The sequence below is a fragment of the Panthera onca genome, chromosome B2 (assembly GCF_046562875.1).
Source record: "Panthera onca isolate mPanOnc1 chromosome B2, mPanOnc1 haplotype 2, whole genome shotgun sequence".
In the NCBI taxonomy this organism is placed as follows: domain Eukaryota; kingdom Metazoa; phylum Chordata; class Mammalia; order Carnivora; family Felidae; genus Panthera; species Panthera onca.
Genome location: NC_138343.1, coordinates 96580449 through 96590062, shown reverse-complemented (window position 1 = coordinate 96590062; position 9614 = coordinate 96580449). Strand labels below are relative to the sequence as shown.

Genomic DNA, 9614 nt, shown 5'->3' with positions numbered 1-9614 from the left:
GTGTAGCAGCAAAACCACAGCAGTTTTTAAAATGACTAAAAAAAGATTTTTGTTTTCAAATTCGTATCATCTTCCAGCCTCACCCTCTGAGCCTTGAAGATGGAGCGGGGAGAATACCTACATTGGTCCTTGTGGCTTGTTGGTGTTTTGTTTTGTTTTGTTTTAAAACCAGGGGCGAAATCCCTAAGTTCCTCTGGGGAGAAGCAGAGACGGTGGCCGCAAGAAGGCTGGGCCGCTTGGTAGGTCCAAGACGTGCTGGCTTCTCTGGGCTGGAGGCCACCGAGGGAGGGCTGCTTCCTCTGAGATGCTTAATGACAGGAAGCGGCTTTATTTGTTTGAGTTTTAGCCAGAGGGGGTGGTGAGCTGACCAGCTGGTGTCATTGGATGGCGGGACATGGTTTGCTCTGCGCCCTCTCTCCGCGCAAGGTACCCTGTGAGCGAGCGTTCCTGGGAAAAGAGAAGAAGGGGCCCATCAGAACCCACTGGGTCAAACCACAGCCCCGTCCCACGTCGGGAGAACCCAGGCATGAGTCAGAGCGGCACCCTCCGGCCGGCCGGCAGGTCAGACCTACGCCGAGTACCCAGAACTAGAGCAGCACAGCATGACTTTGACGTGTCTCTAATTCACGGTTCCGCTCGGGGTCAGCCCTGCCAGCTTTGTGTGAGGACACGAAACACGAGTCGCTTCTCGGTGCACCACGCCCTCACCCAAAGACCACAACGGCATGCCTGGCCACGGGGCTACCCTGGCCCTCCGCCTTACTGCACGCTTAACCGGCAACCCTTCTGAATTGCCCAAGGTCACCCCCAAAGGTGGCAAGGTCATCGGGGGACCCTGGAGCTCCAGACCTCACCCCTGTACTCCATGTAACGGCTCTGGTATCTGCTACAAAGGAGGAAAGCCAAGAGATTCGCTTTTTAGCACATGAACAATTACTGTGGACATGTGGACCTCTCTTCAGAGGTTTTCTACAGAGGCAGCTGGTAGCTGGAAGCAATGCCCTTCTCTGTGGGTCTTGTCTGACGAGGGCGAGCTGTTCGCATCTCTTGATACCCAAACCAACCAGCAGCACGGGACTGGAGGACAACAAACCAGCTGGGCGTCGGGGTCCCAGGGCAGAGGGTCTGCACAGGATTGTTCACCAGGAAAGTCAATTTCAGGAGAATGCTCACCCCAGTTTCTACCACAGAGGTTAGGCTCTGCCTCTCCATCCGCACTGGCTTATTTCATTTGCTACCAGTCCCTTGGTTTGAAATATAACCTCCCAAGGACGCTCAGTTACTCCTCGTAAACTGCCTCTTAGAAGTCTGCCAACCAAACCGTAAAGTCCCTGAGGTTTGGGGATGTGTCTGTTTTGCTCACATCTCCACACCCAGCCCCTGGTTCAGCGAGACGCACATCTGTCAAGTGAATGAGGGTCAAGCAGCCGTTGTTCCCCATGCCCCAAAACAATACCTGTTTTTCCTGCTGATGTATGAGGATTTCAGAAATGTGAATGGGTAAAATCTGGCTAACGTGAGGTGGTGACAGAGGACTCGTAAACATCTTTACAACTGTTGAGATTATTCCTAGAACAATGAACGAATAATTTCAGAGAGGTGGTAGAATTTAAAACGTGAAGGGACCCCAGAGATAATGTAATTTCCTCATTTTATAGATGAAGAAAAAGAGGCCACAAAGAGACCTGGAGACTTGCTCAGAGAGTGTCTGTAGCATGAATTTAGCACAAGCATGAGGAGGTCAAAATGCCCATTGGGAGGACAAAGTACAAGCTTGTGCTTTGAACCCTGCTATCCAAACCCTGGTGTTAATGGTAACGATAATAATGATCAGCCAAAAACAAGGTTTGAAAATCTGAATGTGCATGACAGGAAATGCCTGCGTTCCCCAAATCACATTAAATCACCAGATCTGTGTGTATTTAATATGTATATTAAATAACCAAAGTGAAAATGCAAAACACCGCAAATATGTGATGGGGCTGGAATTACAAGGCCATGGAAACCTTTTCATTTGGCATGGTCAGACTTGGAAATGTGGGTATTTATCTCTGAATCAAGAGCTCATTTTTCTTTCTTTCTTTCTTTCTTTCTTTCTTTCTTTCTTTCTCCCTCTCCCTTCCTTCCTTCATTCTTTTCTTTCTTTTTCTTTTTTCCTTTGAGAATGAGACAGTGGCAAGAAGGGATACTGAAATAAAAATGCCAAGAGCCGCTGTCAAATGAGAGGTCATGAAGAATCGGAAAGGAGCCTCAGAAATCACAAATGGATCCAAAGACACAAGTGTAGCTTCTTCTGGGACAGTTCTTTTCCACCTAGGGAGCATAGCCTGGAACTTGCCATGGAGGGAGGAAAACCGTCCCCACCTCTGGGCTCGGGACCAAGAATGACCAAATCTTGTAGTCAGAGGGGGCCTCTGAATCCTTTCTTTAAAAAGGAAAAGAGAAAAAGAAGCATTTAACGCTTTCTTCCAGTGACTGGGAAACACCACCATTTTGAACGACTTAAGAATGCTCTGCTTTTTTAAGGATGTGGCTTTTTTTCTTTAATGTAATCGTGACCTCAAAAAGAGGAATATTTCTCAAATGAGTTTCTTTATATTCAAATCACCTTTGGACAAAGGCCAAACATGGACAGCATCAGCCTACTTGGAGAAAATTTCAAGGCTTTCATAAGGGACTGGGAAAACGGGATTATAATGAGAGCCATTCTGGAACCTTAACGACAGCGTTTGCCATCCCAAACACTATAATAATCATTATTATTCTCTGGGATCTATTATTGTCTGGTAAATAATATGTGTTTTCCCCCCAAGTTCTAAAGGGTGCAGCTGCACCACACTCTATTTTCTGCAGCCCCATTCCTGCTGCTCTGAAAGCCTCCTCACACACCGAGCTTATTTTAAGAGAATGGCAAAGTAGACAATTTGTGTGCTGTTTCCTTCCCTCTCACCACATCCTTGCCATGTCTGGGACACACGCAAAGGCCAGATGGTGGCAGTACAAGTCCCTTTCTGCCACTAACATTTGAGGAGGGGGTGGTCCTGAAGTCGTCCTCATCTGTTCCCATGGCTCTGGCGGTGGCTCAGGGCAGCCCCCTTGTTGGTGACCCGGGGAACAGACTCTCGAATCAATGGAAATGAAGAACCAAGCTTGGGCTTCACTTTCCTGGAGTTATTGGTATGCAGAGTGTGAAACTCAAGAGCGGGGAGGAAGCAAGCCTGCAGTTTTAGAAAGTGATCGTGAGGAAGTTCCAGGGCTCGAGCCAGTTCCTATTTTGCCCTTGCCAAGCAGAGGGATCTTATGGAAAATCCATCCAGTTTAAATTTCTTGATCTGAGCAAAGGGGAAATTACTATGATAAGTGAGACAGAGACACAAGTCACAGTCCAGCCCGTCCCCTTCTTTAACCTCCCCAAGTCTTGATTCCTCCTCTGTGACACCGGCGTCTCGGGAGATTTTCGATTATATCTTCCATCTCTCAAGTTCTGTGACTGTGGGATCTTTGGACCAAAGCCAGTGTCAAGTACGTAGGATTACAAACTTGAGCAGCTGGATATTAATCTGTGTATAAGGAAGACTATTAACTTCTGAACTCCAAAGCACAAACTTTCAGAGTCTCCTTTCTACTAATCTCTCTTTCACGTGCACGTGCGTGTGGGCACACGGGCACGCACACACACACACACACACACACACACACACACCCCTCTGGCAGGTTTTTGGAGTATCCCTTAATGCAGGAAGTTCTGGGGAAACAGCGATACTCGTGCCTCACACTTGGGTTTTCCTGTGAGTCCAGGGTTCGTCTGAAGGCAGGACAACCCAGGGGTCCTATTGCATGGAATCCCACATGCACACAGCCCATCCTGTGCACCACGCATGTACTATGTTTGCAGACTGGCTCCACAATGTATAGTCTCCAGCAGACCTGTATGGCCAGGCGCCTTCAGAATCCCAGGCCCCCCTGCCCCTTAGGCCAGAGGAATGAAGTACCGTCCTCAGGGAATGCATAACTAAGTGCAGTGAGAGGGCCTCTGTCTGCCTGGCACTTTTCCTTTTTTTACATCAGGAAAGCATTGCTAAGAATATGATTGAGTTACTCATCCTCCTTCACCCCACAAGAATTTTCAGAGAATTATGGAGAACAGAAATGTGCCTGAGTACTAAGAAATGCTTCCAATGTTGATACTGTCAAAATATAACCATTCTCACCTTTCCTTCTTTGGCCTTTACAGCCTAAGACTTATGCTCGCTGTCTTTAAAAGGAAGTCTTATACTTTCCTAGCCACCACTCCCAAAAGGAAATGTGTGTCCAGAGAAAAATGTGTGTCTTATTCTTATTGCAAGCTGGTCCCTCCACAGTGCAAGAGTCCACTTCTGCCAAGAAGCCTGCCTTGATTTATCTAATCCACTTTCCAGACTTTTTCTTTCCTTCCTCAAATACCTTTGTAATTAGCATAATCAAAACCCTGTATGTCTGTCCCGTCTTACCTGTTTAGAAGGCAAGCTCCCCATGTCTGCCAGATTTATTACCCGAGTCTAAAACCCCATGGCATCAACTCTATGATGTGCGAGAAGTGCCCACTACTGAGCTGGCTGGCCTCTGTCCACTTACCCGAGCCTTACAGTGATGCGGCTCACTTGGGCACATCGGCCCATCACTTATCACGGTTAAATACAGCCATTACGTGCTGGCTTCGGCCACGCTGTTTATCTGGAACAATAATGAGTCCCCGAGGACTGGACTGGTCTCAGGTAGCCGCAGCTATTCTGGGACACTCACAAGAGAAGAGCCCAGCGGTCGATGAGCAGAGTCACCTGCATGAGCTGATAAACCCAAGTGTGAGGCCAGATAGTGGTCTCCACAGCAAGCCCTTGGTGAGGTTTTGCCCAAAAATGGCTCCTTCTCTCCCCCATCAACCACTGCTTCGTGAAGTTCTGAAATGGCTTTTGCCAAGACAGAAATGGCTTTCATTTATGAAGTGGATGGCACCTCTTTTCTTACAGCTCATTAGTTGGCGAAAATAATTGAAAAACCTGGTGTGATTGTTATGGAAAATAACCAGTGGTGGGGAGAGGGTTGTGGGAGCCAAGGACGAGCATCGGTTGGCTCAGTGCTAGGCTCTAGTCTGAAGTACAACTTCATCACCACTGTGCTGCCCACTCCACGGTTCTGATAAGCCAAGGCTCATGTATATTTAACAGAAAAAAAAATTAAGCCAAATGTAAGGACTTGCTTAATTTTCTCCTTTAGCAATAGCTCTTATTTTACTCTTTAATCAGGAAAAATCACCACCACAGAAGACCCCCTGCTGGGATAGCTCCATCTGTAATTCTTTGTTCTACAAGTTAAAATTTTGGTTTTCTCTGCCAAGTTGGCTTGATGAGTTACATGGGTACAGAGGCCTGTTGCTTCTCACAAGTGGTCACTGCTATTTCTTGCTGACCTCTAAAAGTTCCTAGGGCACAAAGAACCTCAGCCGTGAACTTCATCTCGTGCACTCATTAGGATCCTCTTCTTCACCCCGGATGACTGATCTTCTTAAACTACCTCCAATCCTTTCTGGAACCTGGGTGTTTAAGCAAACCAAATGACCCTGACCCTGGCCCTTTCCTAAAAGTGTATGGGGATTCATGACTAACAGAGTACATTTTCATAAATGCACTGGGGCAGGTGGCTACCTCCCTTCACAAAAGAGAAAAATAAAATAAAGGAGACTTACATACTCTAGCTAATGTTCTGCAGGAAATTTTGAAGATGAGCCAAAAGCCCTATGCCTCTAGCTTTTAGGACCAAGCATTTCCTATTATGGTTTGGCAAAGCTTCAGGGTTTTTCCCCCCCAAAGAAGGAAGTCAACTTTTACTGAGCACCTACTTGATGTCAAATGCTGCACTAGGCACTTTTATATACTTATTTCACTTGAAAACAAGCACATTTTATATAGGTATCTCACTTATACACTTAATTCATGGAAACAACAATGCTACTTAAGTATTTATTACTGTCCCCATTTTGCAGATGAAGAAACTTTCCTAGGAAGGTTAAGAAGCTTACATGGTCAAGGTCACTAGCTAGAAAGGGGCAGAGTAGGTTGGATCCACCTCCTATGACCCCAAACCCCGTGCTCCCGTCCAGGGAATACCTCCCTCAGTCCGGGTTTCATCTCTCCCCTTCCTTCCCCTGACAAGTGGGGGTCACAGCGTCAGGGATGTGAGGGGCCCTAGAGACATAGACAGTTCATCTCCTTTGCTTACAAACAAGAACTCTGAGAAGCTAATTGATAAGAAAATACAATTACATTTTCATTCCAGTTTCATCCAATACACCAACTAGCTAATGCTGGTTCATGTGCCTTCTAAAAATTCTGCCTTGGACAACAACAAAAAAAAAACCCAACAGAAAATAACGTAGATGTTTATTGTGTTAAGATTGAGTTTGTCATTTCTCTATACCTATATTATCTGAACATGGGCATTCTAGGTTAAAAGAAGAAGGAGGAGGAGGAGGAAAAGAAAAGAAAGAAAAGAATGTGACAAGTAGCTATGGTTTATGGACCAACAGTAGATTTTGGGGATTTTAGCTGGGATCTGGAGGGGTGGTCTTTCTGGCACTTAATCTATTCTTTACGACCAATCCATGAATAGGGAGGGTGGGAAGAGGAGCAGAAGATATTGAAGGGGGGTGGGGAGAGGCTTCATGTTCATGGAAACTTCACTGCACAAAATAAGAGCAAACATACTGACCCCCCACAACTCTATTGCCTACCCCTACCCCTGCACAGCCAAGGAGATGGAGAATGTGGTTAATAATTACTTCTCTGCAACACTTTCACCCTCCTGACCCCAGATGTTCAGGTACAACTTATTTCCTCTCTGAGATCAGCTGCTCAACATGAGGAAGTGATACCATGGGTGGCAAAAATATGCCTTTGGTTCCTGGCACAGGGCATGTAACTCAAGCAGCCTTGGTCATATCTTGTGTCCCACTGAGAGGAAAGGCAGATGAGGACTCAGGTTCTAATCCTGGCTGCACCACTCTGACCTTGAGCATTTGCTCTGTTTGTCCCAGTCTCTACCCGTAAAAGTGGAACCAGACATCTTACACATTCTGGAATGGTATCCTTAACATCCGAGGTTGACAGCATGGAAGCGTTTCATCACCTTGCATTCCACATCCAAGGGAAGCAAGTTCTGAGCTACAGCGGACACCATGACAATTCTTTAAACAAGCACCTACTATGTGCCAGGTACTTCCTTGGCATTTTAACCTAGGTTATCTACCACTGGAGCCTGATGACTCTATGAGGTAGGAGGTCTTATCTTCATTTTCGTGTATATGAGATGTGCTCAGTGATCTTACATGGGGACTCTGGAGCCAGGCTGCCCGTCAGATCTCTCAGTGTTGTCATTTACTGACCAAGGACACAAGATAGGAGACTTAGCCTCTCTGGTCCTTAGTTACTCATCTGTCAAATGGATTTAATAATGGTATTCCATAGTTTTGCTGTGGGCACATAACCTTTGAACGCTGCCTGCATATAAAGTATGCTCAATAAATGTTAGATGATACAATTATTTAATGAGAGAATGCAGGCACAAGAGCTTATAAAGCTATTCCAAACTCTCATAGCTAGTAAGCGATACAGCTAGTTTTCAAACCCAAGCAGACCTCACTCTGGCCCTACACTTCTCTCCCAGTCCTCACAGCCTTTCTAACAAGGCAGTACCTGCCAGCTGTAGGGCATCTGTGATGTGCCACACTGTCTATGTGTTCTACCTACCCCTCACAGTAATGTCACTGTTACTCGTGACCTAGAGAGGAGACTCAGGAGACAATCACCTCCCTCCTCACCTCCTAAAAGGCTCTGCCAGGATCTGCACCCAGGCTGGCCCAACTCCAGAGCTGATGTTCTTTTCCACAAAACCACACCACTGCCTTCCTTCACAACTGGAAGCTCCCTGTCCGCACATGTGGAAGCTTCAGAAAAAGGTCTAAGGCACAGGAGGTTAAAAAAGATAAAAAGGCATCTCTAAAAGTTGTCAGCCTCCCTTGACAGTGCCTGAAGGCCCTGGGAGAATGGGATTCAGACACTGTGGAAATCTCAGAAGATGTCTGAGGGAGAGCAAGCCACCCAAGCGTTATGGCTGCTCTTTGGTCCAAGGCCAGAGCTTTCGTGTGTCACTGCGGCCACCGTCCAGGCTCCGTGCTCATCAGCAGGGAGTCCTCTGCTGGGAGAGCACTGCCTGTCTGTGTGTGCCCATCAGTCCTAGCCAACAGCCCACACCATGCCTAGGTGGCTGGTCAACAGCTCCGGGCAGCTGGCTGGTCAGAAGGGCCCAGACCCTGTTTTCTACAACAATCTGGGGCCCGGCTGGCACCCCCGACTGGACTTTGAAATGGTCTGTCGGTGGTGAGGTTTTCTTCCACCATACGCCATGAAGCCTCTTCATGCCTACGCTGGACACAACGAAAGTTCTGCCTCCCGTTGCACTGCTACAGTGCTTTACACACTTGAAGTACACTTGTGGCAGCCTACACCCCTCACACCGTAGTGATAACATCCCGCAGTGTTTAGAATCAACCACTGGTAATTAGCCTGTCATCAGAATGCAGCAATCAGCTTTCGGGATGCCAGTCTTTCTCCTGCTTCCTTTCAGTCTATGAACAGCTGTTAAAGCAATTTTCCTCCAGTACAGATTTCATCCTGTCACTCCTCTGCTCGAGGTCTTGGTGACGTTGCCTGATGCACAGAGTACACATTCCGCAATCTACCTGCCCGCTGCAGTCTCCGGGGCTCCTCTCCCTCCGCAGTGGGGCTTTGCTCCAGCCCAGTGCAAGGCAGGCCATCCCCAACGGGGCTCACTCACTCTACCTCGCCTCTGCGGCTTTTGACATCCTATTGCATTCTTTATTCTTACACTCCTGCTGGTCCATGCCCCTTCCCAGATTTAGGAACTAACTCTGAACTCACCTGCTGTATGGAACCCTATCAGGCTAACTGCATTAGCTATTGCTCTCCTGGGACTCTCCTCATTCATTTGTTCAGCAAATACCTGCAGGCCTGCTCTGCCAGCCCTGAGCTAGGAATTCAGTTTCAGCAGAGAGGGAGCCGTCCCAGATCCTGCCCTCGCTGAAGCACACTGTCTGTAGTATCACATCACTTTGCAGTTCTGAGTGTTGCCTGGAAAAGTTGCCTTCGTTATTTCTTGTCTCTCTCAGCAGGTCATTAGTTCCTCAAAACAAGTCAAGGACACCCGCCACTCCCTCTCCCATTTTTTTTTTCCTTTTCTGTCTCCTTCCTTCCTTCCTTCCTCACCCTTTCCCTCCCTCTTTCCCTCCCTTCCTTGTATCTCTTGATAACAGTGTCCCTGCACAAAGTCAGTGTTAGATACCATTAGTTAAAAATGGATACATTTTGGGGCACCTGGGTAGCTCAGTCTGACTTCAGCTCAGGTCATGATCTCATGGCGTTCAAAAGCCCTGCATCACGCTCTGTGCTGACAGCTTGGAGCCTGGAGCCTGCTTTGGATTTTGTGTCTCCCTCTCTTTCTGCCCCTCCCCTGCTTGCACTCTGTTTCTCTCTCTGTCTCTCTCAAAAGTAAATAAACATTAA

General features: G+C 47.3%; 1 protein-coding gene across 2 annotated transcripts in view; it reads right to left on the bottom strand.

The window, feature by feature from the left end:
• Window positions 1–335: 335 nt before the first annotated feature.
• SOBP (sine oculis binding protein homolog) overlaps window positions 336–9614 on the bottom strand; it is a 162267-nt gene continuing 152988 nt past the window's right edge. For both annotated transcript variants that reach the window (XM_078447182.2, XM_078447181.2), the window contains one exon: window positions 336–447. The gene's annotated coding sequence lies outside the window, so the exon portion shown is untranslated. The remainder of the gene's footprint in view (window positions 448–9614) is intronic.